Raw genomic sequence first — 16,100 nt, forward strand, 5'->3', positions numbered from 1 at the left:
TATGTCTTCTCCCTATTCCTGTGGGTTTCATACAGCCCTTAGCTTTGGATATTTGCAGTTCTTGTACACATGTCCCTGGATTGATATTTGGCTATGCATTCTTGCATATCTCCCTTTCACTGCTGCTCCACCCCTTTCAGAAATAGGAGATTTTTGCTCTCAAAACACAGCCTCTACCATTCCAGTCTTTAATTCAGAATTAAAATTTTCTTTTTTCCTTCCTCATCTGCCAAGGGCAGAAGTCCTTGATCCAAAACATACTTTTCCTCCTTTAAATATGAGCTTGCTTACCCTCTAGATGAAGGCTAAAATTCAGATCCCTACTTCTACCCCTTTCTAATATGCCCTTATATCTAGAAATCCTCAGTTTCTTTCTCATAGGAGTTCTCTCCTCTTCGTAGTCTCATTAAATTCCAAACTATTCATCTGAATTGGGTAGATACTTATGTATTGGCTGTGTTCTATTTTCCCAGACGTTTTGATGTAGTCAGTGTCCATCTTGCATCCCTTTGTAGCAGACGTGGTGTGTTGCCATCTTAGTTATTGTTGTTGTTGTTCCTTTCTCCCTTGTGAACAAAGCCCCATTTCTGGGATTTATCCTTCTTTGATGCAATTCAGAAGTGAATCTTGGTTGGTCAGAACCAAGCATGATGATTCTATCCTGTTCTTGCTTGTGCTTGGTTTAGAAAGGGACTCAGTACCCATCCTGTCTAAGTCTGCTGGGAGCTTCTGGAAAGATTTCCTCACTCTTCAAAGGACCTGCTGGAGAAACAGCTTCTCTTTCTTCTGCTGCTGCCTATGTGTGTGTGTGTGTGTGTGTTTTTTTTTTTCTAGATGTTTGTATGGCTAGGTGTGATGCCTGGAATTGAGCCAGCTATTCTGTAACCCTGAGAAGGGCAGTTCTGAGGACAAATCTGAGGCACTAAGGGCTCCAGAGTCGAAGATGGCAAGAGTCTGGGACTTGGATGGCATTCTCTCTTAGCACTTGTTAATATGCAATGCTTAAATTTCCTTGCTGTTCAAATTGCCTTGGATTGGATTTCCTGTTCTTTGGACCTGATTCACTTACTTTCCTGAATGAAGTCCAAATCCCTCTTGGTCACGAGAGTGTCAGTAGTGTCTTAGGGTGCTAGTGGCTTCCTTACACTTTTGTACTCTTTTCTCTCAGACGGGGCCCTCTCTCTCCACCCAAGGTTTTCCACAGCAGGGGTTGTTCTTTCACTTTTCCTAACCCATCTATCTGAAATTTCTTTTTTGCCCCCTGAGCCACTAAATCAGTTCCTCCTTTTAAATCTTATCCTGCAACAGGCCCTTTCTTGTCAGCGTTTGATTAGCTCCCTGTGATAGCTCGCATGAAGGATGCTCTATAAAAGTGAATTATGCTGTACTATGTTATATTGCTCCACCCCGGGGCCCAGTAGGAATCATGGGAAACAGATGAGCACAGAGGTCAGAGGCACGGACTGCAGAGGAAGCCTGTGGAGGGACGGCAACACTGTGTCCCTCACAGGGACACATGGAAAAGTTCCAGTAGTCTCCAGACTCTCTAAGGTATAGGCTAGAAGTAAAACACTAGTTTATGTGACAGCCTGGGAGCCCCAGGGATGAACCGAGGAGTTTCATCACTGTAGATCACAGAATTTTAAATAAGTGTGATATTCCAGAAGCTGAAACATTCTTTGAAAACAAAACACGCCGTAAAAGCTCAAGAATGAGGTCTCCACTGGATGTCTGCCAGGTTCAGCCTTTGTTTCCAGTCTTCCCCTGGCTCCAGGAGAGTCCCTAAATATGATTTGGGCCAAGTTAAAGAGCCTTGATTCCTATCTTGAAAACTGGGTATAAGCTTTAATTTGACCTGCAATGATTTACTTGGGTGGACAGTCATAGAACACGTGGGCAGCACGAGGGTGGCTCAGGGAAACATTTGTAGGCTCTGGTTACAATTGACCCTTCTTATTCTCTTTCCTGTGACTCTTCCTGTTGCATCTCCTTACCCTGCCTTTTCCAACTAACTTAGAATTCTGCATTTTCTAACGACGTTTATTTACATCTCCCACCTTTCTCCACTTGTCAGTTGGTTCTCTTCTGTAACGCTCAACCCTGACACCTCCATTTAGTTTCTCCCTAGCCATCTCTTAGGCTTCGGACCCCACGATCTTTCTTCCTTGAAACTTCTCTGATTTCTCAAGAGGAAGCTTTGGAGTCATATCTAGGTTTGCATCCTCTTCTACTGGATTATCTGGGGATGGACCTTTTGAGTCTTGCTTCTTCATTCAGAGATTTGGGGATAATCATATTCAGAGCTGGGGTGAGGAGCCATAAATTGAATAGTTGGTGATCGAAAATGTTGGCACGTTTTCTACTTTTCCTTACCAGAAGTGATTTTTTTTCTTTGTACCTTTCCTATGTCTCCTTTGAAATTCTATTGGAAATTCTGTTTTTAAAAAGGTATTTGGTTATTTGATGCCAGTTTGCATTTGAGAACTGTTTCTACTCCTCCTTCCATATTCTGTTTATGAGAATTGGCATAGGTTGTTGGGATAGTGGACAGTGGCAATAGAGGCCAGTGCTATTTTTTTTTTGTTGTTGTTATGGGGGACTGAACCCAGGGATGCTAAACTACTGGGCCATATCCCCAGCCTTTGTTATATTTTGAGACAGGGTCTTGCTAAGTTGCTTAGGGCCTTGCTAAATTGCTGCGGCTGGCTTCAAATTCACAATCCTCCTGTCTCAGCCCACCTAGCTGCTGGGATTACGGGTGTGTGTTCCGGCATTAGTCTTAGAGCTATTCTTGCATTTATTTTCCTGTGGATCATTCCATTTTACCATAACCTGTTCCTTTAAGGCAGGTTGGCCCTTCAAGCCCATGTGGCCAGAACCCAATAGGAGAGTTCATTGGGTATCTAATCTTGTACACAATAAACTTTCTGAACTCTATTATCTTGAATCTAGTCTTTTTCCATTTCTACCTTCACTCTTCTTGTTTCCTTTCCTGTTCCTGGCTTAGAGCCAGCCCCTTGATCTCCGGTTGGACTAGATTCTCCAGGTTAATCCACACTTGACCTCTTGAACAGAGGTCTGTATTTTCACTCAGACTCTGCCTCTTGTTCCCCTGGACTCTAATGTTCCTGCCTGAGAAAGCCTCTGGAACCTAATTGTGGTGAAACCTCTCCTACCAACAAGACAACACCAGGGACTAGGACATTCATTTGCAGGTAACTGTAGGTATTTCAAAGAACCCCTTTTAAATTCACTTATAAATATAATTGAAATGTACTCTAGGCTGTGTCATAATCAGTACATCTTCATTTTTTCAGAATGGACGTTTTCAATATAATAAAAGTAACCATTTCTCACTTAGCTGAGCTCTTTACAGAGTGACTCTAACATGTGAAACTTTTTTTATTTAATGAGATTTAAGAAAATGGTTTCCTAATTCTGCCACTATTTTATTTTTGCAGAACATCTTGAAGTCTCAATTTGATGGCTTTACATTGCTTATTTCTTGCTCTGATCATTGTATTCTTGAAAAAAAATAGAGTTTTCTGTACCAGGTTTAGGCAAATATGGATTTTTATCTCCCAATTTCTCTTTTTGTAAATTCTATCAGAGCTGGTAGGCTATTTATTGACCTTTGATCTTTGAATCCCCTCTTCGTCTTCCCCCAGCAACTTGACCTGGGTTAGAATCAACAATGACAGTAGACTTGGGGACACAGTTGCCCAAGATATTATTTCAACACAGATTTCAAGAGAATTTGGAGAAGCTTACTTCTTCCAGGTTTATAATCCCCTGTCAATTATTCCAAATCTATATAGCTTAAAAATTCTCTATGATAGAACCTCAGTAATTCTTCCCTGTTTAGTTGATCTGATTTAAAAATGTTAAGTAGAGTTTCAGGTGATGAAATTTGTCACCAGAATTATTCTAAGAGTGATCTGGTCAGTAGACTCTTGTCCTTCCAAAATGGTTCCCTCATCTAACATTTTGATGATGATGGTCCTGCATGGATAAACCCAAAGCAAAATTACTAAGGAGCAGTTTCATATACTACCAAGTGGGCTACAAAGGCTTTTTTTTTTTTTTTTTTAACTCAGTGCTATGGATGAGATGACTGAAATAGTAGTCACTCAACTGTCCCTTGCTTTTGCTAACATCTGTTGGTGCAAGTCTCTTGTTTCCTAGATCCCAGCCATATTCTCCTTAGGATCTCTGGAATATCTTAGGGAAGGCCTCACATGTGCTCATAGTTGGGCCCTACTGGTCCTGATAGCCAGTGCTATGAGCCAGTGGGCATTGTGATCTTATGACAGGTGTTGGTGCTACATGGCTGGACATCATGCTGCTATGAGGTAGCATGATGGCACTACAGTCCCTATGGTAAGTAGAGTCGTGCTCAGCACCATCTTTCAGAGCTTGCTGCTGAGCATCAGTATCTCACTGCAGTAAAAGCAGTGAAGCCCTAGAGCTGCTGCAGCTGTGAGATGCTTGATTTTTAAATCAGTAAAGAGTCCCCTTCTGTGATTCACTGGGTCAGAGGGAGTCCTGGGAGGCGGGGGACTGCTTATAAAATTTTAAAAAGTTAATAGTTCTTTCTTTATTCATTGATTCCCAAGTGCAATGAGTGGCTGAACCAGAAGACAAATTCAAATGACAGACATATTGCATCCAGAATTGCTACTTCCTTGACAACTAAAACTTTCTATCTTGTTAAATATTTCTATGCCTGGATTCTTGATATCTCATGCTACTAAGAGAACTGCCCTATTGGCCCACTCATCAGTTGTCCAGGAGATTTTTCAGGACAAGAAGGCTTAACTCAAAATGACTTAATGAGAAAACCTTCCCATCTCCTACAAGAAGAGGCCCTTTGGACAGGCAGCTCCATGGTTAGTAAGTTCACAGACCCGGTTTCTTTCCTAATTATTGCTTTGCCACCTTCAGCATATGAGTTCTATTCTCAGACTAATTCCCTTCATGGTTGCAAAAATGATTAGGATGTTTACAGATGTCAGAAATAGATAAAGAAGAGCTTTCTTCCTCCTACGTATGACTTTATGAGCAAGGAAACCATTCTCATACTCTGCCCTCAGCAGACTTCTGTCATCCCATTAACCAGAATTGCTTCAAATGCTCACTGCAAAATCAGTTTCCATCAAGAAGAATGTGGTTAATATGACTAGTTTAACCAAGTATAGACTTTGCAGCAGGTGTGATTGCCAAAATTAGAAATTCTGGGAAGGTAATCAACAGCTTGCTATGCCTTGGGATGATCAGATAGAACTAAATCCTGTGCTTCAAACAAAAACAAACCAATGAACAGAAAGGATGCTCAGTTTTTCTTAGGCTCAGCCATTATAGGCAAACAAGTACATCAGGTATCTTGATTTGCAAAGGAACAGAGAGGACCTGACCACCTTTCACCTACAGGGGCTTAAAAGGAAAATGTCCTATCTCCTATTGTCCCTTGAGGGAGATTAGCTCCCTGAACTAAAAGCTGGGAACTCCAGAAAAACAGGGGGTGGTGGGCAGGGACCAGGAAATGTAGAGAGGCTTCCAGGCTACTGGAGGCCATTAAATCCTGGGGAGGAAAGATGGGATTCCCAGTGGAGGAGAGGAAATGCTAAGTGAGCTGAGTAGAAATGGACTCTGAGGCCAGGCATGATTTTATTATTTACTTTTGGTTTATTTTCAGGAAGCTCAGGAAATTTCGCTCTTTTTAAATTTTTTTTAATTTGTTTTAATTAGTTTCACATGACAGTAGAATGCATTTATGCACTTTGATATATCATACATAGATGGGATATAATTTCTCATTTTTCTGAGTGTACATGTTGCAGAATCATATTGGTCATAATGATGTTTGTTTCATTCTACTATCTTTCCTATCCCTATATACCCTCCACTTCCCTCCCATCACTTCCCTCTACCTAATCTAAGGTAACTCTATTCTTCCCTAGTACTCCCCCACCTTATTGTGAATTAGCATCCACATATTAGAGAAACATTTGCCATTGATTTTGTGGGATAGGCTTATTTTGCTTAGCATGATATTCTCCAACTCCAACCATTTATTGGCAAATGCCAAAATTTTACTCTTCATTGAGTAATATTCCATTGAGTATATATACCACATTTTATTTATCCATGAATCTATTGAGGGACACCTAGTTTGGTTCCATAGTCTAGCTATTGTGAGTTGAGCTGCTATAAACATTGATGTGGCTGTGTCACTATAGTATGCTGATTTTAAGTCTGTTGGGTATAAACCAAGGAGTGGGATAGCTGGGTGAAATAGTGGTTCCATTCCTAATTTCCTGAGGAGTCTCCATACTGCTTTCCATATTGGCTGTACCAATTTGCAGTCCTCCCAACAGTGTATGAGTGTACCTTTTCCCCACATCCTTGCCAACACTTATTGCTGTTTCTATTCATAATACTGCCATTCTGACTGGAGTGAGATGAAATCTTAGAGTAGTTTTGATTTGCTTTTCTCTAATTGCTAAAGACGTAGAACACTTTTTCATATATTTGTTGATCAATTGTATTTCTTCTTCTGTGAAGTGTCTGTTTAGTTCCTTAGCCCATTTATTGATTGGGTTATTTTTTTTTTTGGTGTAAATTTCTTTATATATCCTAGAGATTAATACTTTATCACAGGTGCATGCGGTAAAAATTTTCTGCCAATCTGTAGGCTCTCTCCTCACTTTATTGTTTCCTTTGCTGAGAAGAAGCTTTTAAATTTGAATCCATCCCATTTATTGATTCTTTATTTTACTTCTTGTACTTTAGGAATCTTGTTAAGGAGGTCAGGTCCTAGGCCAAGGTGAAGATTTGGGCCAATTTTTTCTTCTATTAGATGCAGGGTCTCTGTTCTAGTGCCTAAGTCTTTGATCCACTTTGAGTTGATTTTGGTGCAGTTTGAAAGAGAGAGGTTTAATTTCATTTTGCTACCTATGGATTTCCAGTTTTGCCAGCACCATTTGTTGAATAGGCTATCTTTTCTCCAGTGAATATTTTTGGCACCTTTGTCTAGTATGACATAAACAATCAGGGAATTTCTTCGACTTGAAAACACTATTTCTTGTTTGAGAAAACAACTTTCTAGGAAGGACTAAAATTTTTTTCAAGTTTTGGTCTCCCCTTACCACCCGTGCATTTTCACTCCAAGTAAAATGCTACCTTTTCCTTTCTTGAAATTCTTGCTGTACACATTTGGTAGGCTAAATGCAAGTCCTATGTTCTAGAAACTCACAGCAGAATTTTGACATTCACATGGTCTCTGAGTTTTGTAATCTGGAGTTTTGTAATCTATTGAAGATAGGACTCCTTATATGAGAAATAACTAGACTGAGACAGTTTTTTTTTTCTAGTCTTCCAAAAGCTAAGGGAAAATGGTGACTATGTTGTAATTAGTTTTGTGACATAAAACAGTGTGGGCTTTGGTATATAACAAAGAGTCCAAGAAATCAGATCTGAATCTTGCTATTACTCTGTCCTCATTGAGTAATATTCAGGGTTAATTGAATTTGGGGGTTATTACTCCTTATCTGTAAAGTGTGTGTTACTAATACCCTCCTAGCTCCACTACTAATATTTTCAGTGTTCAGCATGTGTGGCTGACCTTCCTTCTGTCCCCACCAAAGAAATGTGCTGGTGTTAGAGCATACACAAGTGAAAGGACACTCTTGAAAAACTGCAAAGAAATCTGTAAGACAAAAAGAACATCTATATGAAAAAGTGTACAATTGTATGCATATGTAATATATAATGTTAAAGGGACTTTTATAATTTATTATACCCTGAGTTTTAAATTTTGAAGTCATAATTTTATTACTGAAAGAAGTGTATTCTTGTCTAAGTGATTCATACATAGTAGCCAGTGTGTTTTTTCAAAAACTCAAGTTCGGCCAAAACTCAAGTCTGCTTTAAGACCTTGAGTGGATTCTTATTTGATTTGTTAAGGCAGAAACCTATCTCTCTTGCTTGCCATTCTGGTTACCCCAAATCTAGAATAATGTGTATCCTGTAGAGAGGGCAATACATAGTTCCTGAAGGAATGAATAAAATCTAAACTTCTATTTAAGGCCCCTAATGACGAGTCCATCCCTGGCCTCCCTTTTTATCTCCTCTATCCTCACTCTTTTTTTTTTTTTTTTTTTTTACAAGCGAGATAGAGTGGAGCCAACTACTTGTGGTTTGACAGGAAACCATGAAAATGCCCTTCCAGCCCTTTACCCTGACTGTCCTAGCAGCCTGGGATGCTGGTCCTCATCCCCACGCTGCCTTCCACATATACACCTGTTGCCTGCTAATTCTGTCTTTTTGCTCTGTTTTAGATGTCACTCATATAAAGTGCATCTTCCTCCTTTACCTCCACAAATGAATCAGAAGTGCTCCTGGGTGCTCCCATTGCACCCTCTATTTAGCTTCTTACAGCACTGATCATACTTCATTGATTGAATTGATCTGTTGTCTTGTCAATTTCCTTCACTAGACTGTGAACATCTTAAGGGTCAGGCCTGTGTATTGATACCTGATAACAAGTATGTTTTGAATAAATAAATCTGTCTTATGGTTTAACTCTGTCACTTTATTCTTCAGAAAACTAGGAACCAGGCAAGTTAGTGAGCTGTCCAAAGTCACCAGCACTCTGGCATACTGGAAGCTGGGCCTTGAATTAAATTTCTCAGCTATCCAGACTCTTTTTGGCTGACTTACTGTAATACTGAGTTAACACTGTCCCAGAAAAATGCAAAATAATTGTAGTTTAACATTTGAAAAATGTGGCTTGGACTTCAATAATCATATAATTAATTCAAAAGACAAATACGAAAGATTTTTTTAAAATCCCTTATTATTTTAAATTACCCATGCCATTGTTTTTCTCCATTATCCTGAAGCTGTTGAAAGAATGTGACATAATGGTGTGCTCACTGTTGGAGGCCTGGGTTTCTGTATTGCAGCCAGAATGTAGCTGTGTTCTGGCAAAACCTCATGTTATCATTCAGGTTTTTGTTGCACTGAAGTTAGGACATCTTCTGCTGCAAGGACCCTGGTGGGAAAAAAACATCCAGATATCAGATCCCCTTCTTTAGCAGTGCCAGCTAACAGTGCACTCTATAATTATAATGAGAACAGAGGAGATGTGGGCTATAAAAGGAGCAGAGGCATTGAAACCCTGAAGTCCTGGTCCTCATTTGAATCCTACTTTACCACTTTGCAAACTTGGGCATAATATTTTCTCTAAGCCTTTATTTTCTCATCCAAAATAGGACTAACTGGGAAGATCATGTAAGGATTAGGAAGTATAAAGTCTTTTATCCCTAGTGTCTGGCTACCATGGGTCTCCATCCAATGTTAGAGTCCTTTTCTCCTTATACAGGTTTTTCCTATTGCAGTCATGTTTCCAAATCAGGCATTCCTGAAAAGATCTTCATCTGGGTGTCTGATCTGGGAACCTACTAGGTGCTCAGTAAGTGCTGGATGATTAATGATTGTAAAGAAGATCATTATTATTCAGTGATTATTACTATTATTATTATACATTATTATTCAGTGATGTTATAAAATATATATGAAATAAAAATCAGAAAAGGAACACTTCTGATATGAAATAAAAATCAAGCATAGTTACAATTATTGTTAATAACAATCAACAATCAACAATATGTTATCACTGAATAGCTAAATTTTGGTTTCAAAAACCCTGAAGTTATAGTCTCTTCTCTATTTTCTGCAGGGATATGAGTTGAGGATGTGTTTACTCACAACTTTTAGACATTATCTTTACACACACACACACACACACACACTCCTATACTTCGGAAAGAATTGCATTCTCATTTTGGGACAATAATAGGGGTTAACAGATTTTGTAAATAGGATCAAAGAATCTCTTTCAACAGAATATGGAATTTGCCATCTTTCTCAGATAATTGACTGGATTGATTTTTTGTTTTAATTGGGGACTTCCTTGAAGTACCTGGTGGAGTTACTTAGAGCTGATATAAAAATCAAGAAAAATTCTGCTGAACACCAATTAGGGATCTGTGAGCACCTTAGAAAAGAGGCTGTATACCTGTCATAATTTTCTTGATGTGTTTGGACTTTCCCTGGGGAAAAGTTTAATACTAACTTGCTTGCTGACTACTCCAATCCTTCATCCCACTTTCTTCTCCTAACACATTTTGTTTTTCAAATGCACATGCTTCACATTGGTTATGCTCTCTTTTGTGTCTGTTGTCTAGCTGCAAGTTTATAAGTTTCCTGAGAACAAGGACCAGGGCTTCATGTTGAAGCAGACCTGGGACTTCTAAGGAGATCAAGATACAATTATTCATCAGTTGCGTGAGTTCCAACATCCTCTGGTTTTTCAGCTACTCAGGAGCAGGAACTCTCTCCATATTACACAGGAGTGGGGGGGGGGCGGGGGAGGGGGAGGGAAGCTTGCACAAGTTCAAAACCCAAGAGTTGGAATTACCATGAGAATCTTGCCTCTCACCACTTGGCAAATAGCTATTGTTCTAGGCCATTGCCTTGGCAGATTTCCTTTGGGAAATTTAGCAGGCATTATAATTTCAAGCCCAAACAATGTGAATTCCAATTTGTTTCTTCTCATTTAAAAAAATGAATGTGGAAAGGAACACTTCTGATAAGCAATGAGACAGAGATATAATATCAGGTGAGGGAATGAAGTGTAGAAAACCTCAAATCGTTTAGCAAATGGATTGAAGCTAGCCAGAGTTTCACTACATTTTAAAACCTGAGCCCAGCATAACACAAAGGGGTATGTGTCTTACTGTGTCTTTAGTGAAGGCCATTTAATACTGGGAATTTTTCCAACAGTGTATTTCAATAACAGTGACCCTTCTTACAACATTTGGGGTTTGCCACTTTGAAAATCAATACTGTTCAGTGTCCACTGAAATTGCTCATTTGTTCTTTGTAGGGTGTACATAGGATGACCACATAAATTATCCTCCACACTGGAATATTTTTGAAAGTGAAAGGGAGAGCCATTAATAGTTGCACTAGAACAATAGGAATAAGTTGGGACTATCCCAAGAAAATTTGAGAGAAAGTGATAATTATCGAAACAGATACCTCTGGGTATTCATGAGAATCATTATTTTATATATTTATGTGTATATATATTTATATAGCCTTAAAAGAATAAGTAACTAGATTATTCAACTCATTGTGGTGATGGAATTGGGCCAAATCATTTATACACTCTCAACTAGTCCCTTCATTTTAACTAAAATCTTGCATTTGTAGGCAGACTGTGCAGATCGCCGGAGGAGGCCTACCCAGAAATCGAACCCACGATCTTGCTTTTGTCAGTTTAGTTTGTAACCAGTTTAAGATTCTGCAGGGCCCTATCAACAGGTCATATGCTAGACTATGAGATCAAAGTAAAAACACAGAGGGTTCTGGGCTTTTCTGTAAGGCCCCAGATTCTAGTCCTGTCTTTATCAGTAACTGACTGTGATTTTTGGCAAGTCATGCAACCTCTCTGTGTTTTGGTTTCCTTATCTCTAAAATGGGGGTAATACTATCTGATGTGCAGACCTCAAAGCTTTGTTGGGAGGATGCTGTGAGGTGATGTATGGGGAAGCCTTCTGGAAAGTGCTTTACATATGTGAAGTGTTATCATTGTAGGAGAGAAGGGGAGACATGAGATGTGAGGGGAAAGCAGGACTTTCAACTCTGGCTGGCCTTGTAGATTAGGCTTGTGCAAACAAATGATGACAATACGGGCCCTGGGAGAGGCATCATACTCTCTTTATGAATAGGAATGGGGAGACAGGGATTATAGCCAGACGGACTCAGGGAAGACAGAGTGGGATTCATATTCAAGTTCTTCCTATAGTGCTGTTTTCCTCCCAGCCTGGCCAGACGTCCCCAACAAAGAACATGTTGAAGTCCCCATGGTACACCCTAGGTTCCCAGGCTGTGGTGCAGCATTAACTCACTCCTCACTGACAGGGATGGCTTTATTTTGCAATCCAGTAGGAATCGGAACATCAGATTTCCCTTTCTTGTTGACATTTTGTCAGGATTAAATAAAATCATTATGTCAAATTGCTTTTGTTGGTCCATATAATGAATTCTATAATACAAAATAATGGCTTTAAGTGGCAACTCTATTGGTACTGGTTGTTAGTGTAGTAAGAGACATGTTTACTCTTTTCTTAATAATTATAACTTTTTAAAAAAATTCATTCTTTAGTTGTACACAATACCTTTATTTTATTTATTTTTATGTGGTGCTGAGGATCAAACCCAGGGCCCTGCATGTGCTAGGCAAGTGTTCTACTGCTGAGCCACAACCCCAGCCCCTGATAATAACGTTTTTAAAATTACAAAACACATTTGCTTATAAAAATTTAGATATAACAAAAGGGATGATGAAGGAAATAAAAATCAAGCATAGTTACAATTATTTTTAATAACAATCATTAATAGTTTTGCTCATTTTTTAATCTGTTGATGACAATTTATAAATTCAGCCAACAGAATGCTAACTTTTCATGTAGTTTATACTTTCATGGGGGGAATTAAAACAAAGAAATAGCTGATTATAATGTAAAGTGAGGCACACCATTGATGGGGAGGCAGAGTATGCATTGGGGCACTTATGAGGAGCATCTGTCCTCTTCAGGGAGAGTCAGGGAAGGCTTCTAGAGGAAGAGACACTTAAGTTGAGACCCAAGATTGATTAGAGGCCAGCAGGTTATAGTGGATGTTGCAGTGTGCCACCAGCCACCAGGATATCTCCTTGAAGACCACATATCACCTCAGCTAGCAGTAGTATTGCCTTTGATGGAGCTTAGCTGAAGTCCTGCCCAGGAACTGGTCTCCACTGAAGGAAGCTGCCTTGCTCAGGGTTATTTCTAACTCGGAGGGCAGCCATGGTAAAAGGTCCATCTCCTGGCTCAATTAGCAGAGCTCTGGAGGACCACTGGAGTTCCAAAGCTTCTCACAGGTTCTGCTAGTCCTCATTTGTCCCTCCACAGCAGTTCAACTTTTTCCTCTCCCTTTCTCTTCACAGGTGTTGTTCCCAGGAGCATTGCTCAATAAAAGTTCTGTACACAAACGAACCTTCCCCTCATCGACAAAGGCAAAAACCGGTTGTGATGGTGGGGAGTGTAGGGAGGGTGTGACTGCAAGGCAAAATGGCATGTTCAAGGCCTAGAGGTATTGAGAAGAGAAGGGATTTACACAGAGTCTATAATATGTGAGTGAAGTCAGTACAAGAGAGAAATGGATCCAGAAAGCGAGTCAAGCTGTTGTAGTCCATGTCAAGGGAAAGGAGAAATTGAACTCTATCCTAAAGCTGGTGAGAAGCTCGTGAAAGTTACACATCATAGAAGATTCACGACCTCACTTGTGTTTTAGAAAGACTGCAATTAGTAACTCTGTCATTGATCATTTTAAAATTAGAATATAGGAGTATTTTGTGACTTCCTTCTCCATACCTTTACGGAATGAATGGCAAACCATGTCTCCCAGTAAGTTATGCAATAAACATCAGTGTTGTAGCAATACTGTGCTACTTTAAATCTCTGAAGGGACTGAGTCATTGTCCTTCTATCATCATCTTCTTCTTTTTTATTTTTTTCAAGCCTGCTTTATGGTGTTTATTTAGTAAGCACCAACTACATGCCAGAATATTCTGTGCTATTGCTAAGGTGGACCTGAGGCAAAAGCTGCAAGAAGGAAGCCATGCCTTTCTTGGTTATGGCTGTGTCATCGCAGTGCCTGGTAAATAGCAAATCCTCAACAAGTGCACACATGAAAGAGGTGGTCTCAGTGCCACGGGAAAACGAGTAAATTCTAATGACTGCAAAAGAGGGACAAAAGAGCTTTTACCTCTCCAGTTGTTGTAGGGAGAAAAATGTGGGCAAAACACTAAATTCATAGGCTTAATACAGAGTGAAAATCATATTTGCTCAAATAGTTCAAACATGGTTTGCTATTATCAGTATTGGTAGAAATAAGCTAAGACCTAAGGGATTTATGATCAAACTTCTGATATCTGTTTCTCTTATCCTTTTCACCCTGTAATATCACTTCAAAAGAAAAATGAGATTTGAAAATCAGATTAAAAGATATAATCACTTATTAATGCATTCAACAAATATTTTTTGAGGGCATTCAAGGTAGCAGTTAGGGGTTGCACTGTGGGGAACAGAAGAGGCACAGTCCTTATTCTTAATGCAGCTTATGGTTCAGAGGGCAGATGTTAAACAAAGAAAATCTCATAAATTATATAATCAAAACAGTTTGTCATCAGAGGGAAGCCAGTTTGATAGGGGAAATCAGGTAAGTCCTCTCTGAAGAAGTGACCTTTGATCTGAGACCCAGAGTAGGTATTTCGTTAAGAAGAGAGGTTAAAGCACTCCAGGCCAGAAGAAAATCCTATGCAAAGACCCCAAGTCAGGAAGAAAGCTTGGTTCATTAGAAAAAACCAGCAGGGCACAGTGCTGGGAGTGAAGCAGGAAAGAAGACAGGGGCACAATTTTTTAGGGTCTTGGTCACTTTTTATTCTTTCTTTATCTAGATGAAAAGACACACAAACTGCCTTAAATTTGACTACTCTTTGTATCAGAGTAAAAAAAATTAATATGTTGATGGACACAATACTGTTATCTATTTATTTATTCATTTATTTTTATGTGGTGCTGAGGATCAAGCCCAGTGCCTGACCGCGCTAGGCAACTGCTCTACCACTGAGCCACAACCCCAGTCCCTCCGAGTAAATTCTTGATGCCTTTGAAATTGGAGGGCAGGTGTACCGTAGTCTGAAAGTCACATCTGAGCCTTGGGAAAAGCTATTAGCTATTTTTTTTCCCCTCCATTTGATCATCATGATAAATGAAAAAGCATATAGAACAAAGGTGCTTAGCTTTTTGTTGAGGGCATATTTTTCTACTTATGGATCTCTCCCCAAACAGTGAGGGACTATTGGAAAGTCTCCCCTCTCCCTTATTTTTTCTTGGGAATGTGATTCTTTTAGCAGAAACTGTGAGGGGGAGTAGGGGACCATTGAATAGAGATACTGTGGGTGGTTCCCAGGAAAGAGGTGCAGGAGAATTGGGATATCATAAGTGGGTGGTGATGTCTTTACTGGGTTTGCTCAGAGAGGCCTTGGTTTCCCTCTCAGTGATTAGAACAACCTGTGTTCTGGGATACAGTCTTTAAAGAGCAAAATCAGCATTGCTATCTTCCAGGATGGTGAAGGCTTAATTAACATTCTAAAATGCTTTGAGATCTTTGGATAAAAGTGACGTGTTATTATCTTTGGAGTGATATAGGTCATGTGACACAGGAAGTGGCTTTGAAGGAAAGGAAAACCTTTCATCAGGCAAACTCCTTTGGGAGGTTTGAGCCTGTTCTGAGTGACTCAACATGCCCTGTCATCTCTCCCTAGACTGTGAATGAAAGGAATAACTGGGGCCACAGCTTAGCAACTGCCACCATCCTGAAATGAAAGAATTTAGCAAGCTTGTACATTAAACTCTCTACAAATTATGTAGAATCCTGAAGCATTTAGCCAAGCGTCCCTTAATAAATAGTGAATATCTATCAGCTATTATTAGTATTATTGTTCTCCTAAATATATTTTAAAATGTATGGCTTGTTTTCTCTTTTAACAAAAGAGTTCAATATTCTTCAGTGATAGACTAATCTTACTTTCATTTTAAATACAATAGAAAGAAAAATAAACCCTTATTGTTAAGACTCTATCATGAGGGCCACAGATAAGGCATATTTGCTGTCTAGAGCTCTTCTTGGCAGGTTATAGCCTCTCAAAGTTGGATACTTAATTTTTCTTTTCACCCAACAAGAATGACCCAAAGTAGAAATTAGATTTCCAAACTTTATCTCCCTGATGGTTTCCTGGGGTCTTCAGTGGACAGGGATTTCAAAGAGAACAGCTTAGAAGTTGTTCCATTTATTTAAGGACAGAAGTGCAAAAGGATTTCATCCTGTTTCATTAACTTGTATGTCTTCATAATACTTCCAGGAAATGTTGACGACAGGACAGTGGGTAGGGAATGGACTATAGGAATTTGGTTCACGTGAAAAAA

This window comes from Marmota monax, unplaced genomic scaffold (assembly GCF_021218885.2).
Source record: "Marmota monax isolate L192 unplaced genomic scaffold, Marmota_monax_Labrador192_F-V1.1 WCK01_AAM20220418_F8-fsc00001, whole genome shotgun sequence".
NCBI classification, from domain to species: domain Eukaryota; kingdom Metazoa; phylum Chordata; class Mammalia; order Rodentia; family Sciuridae; genus Marmota; species Marmota monax.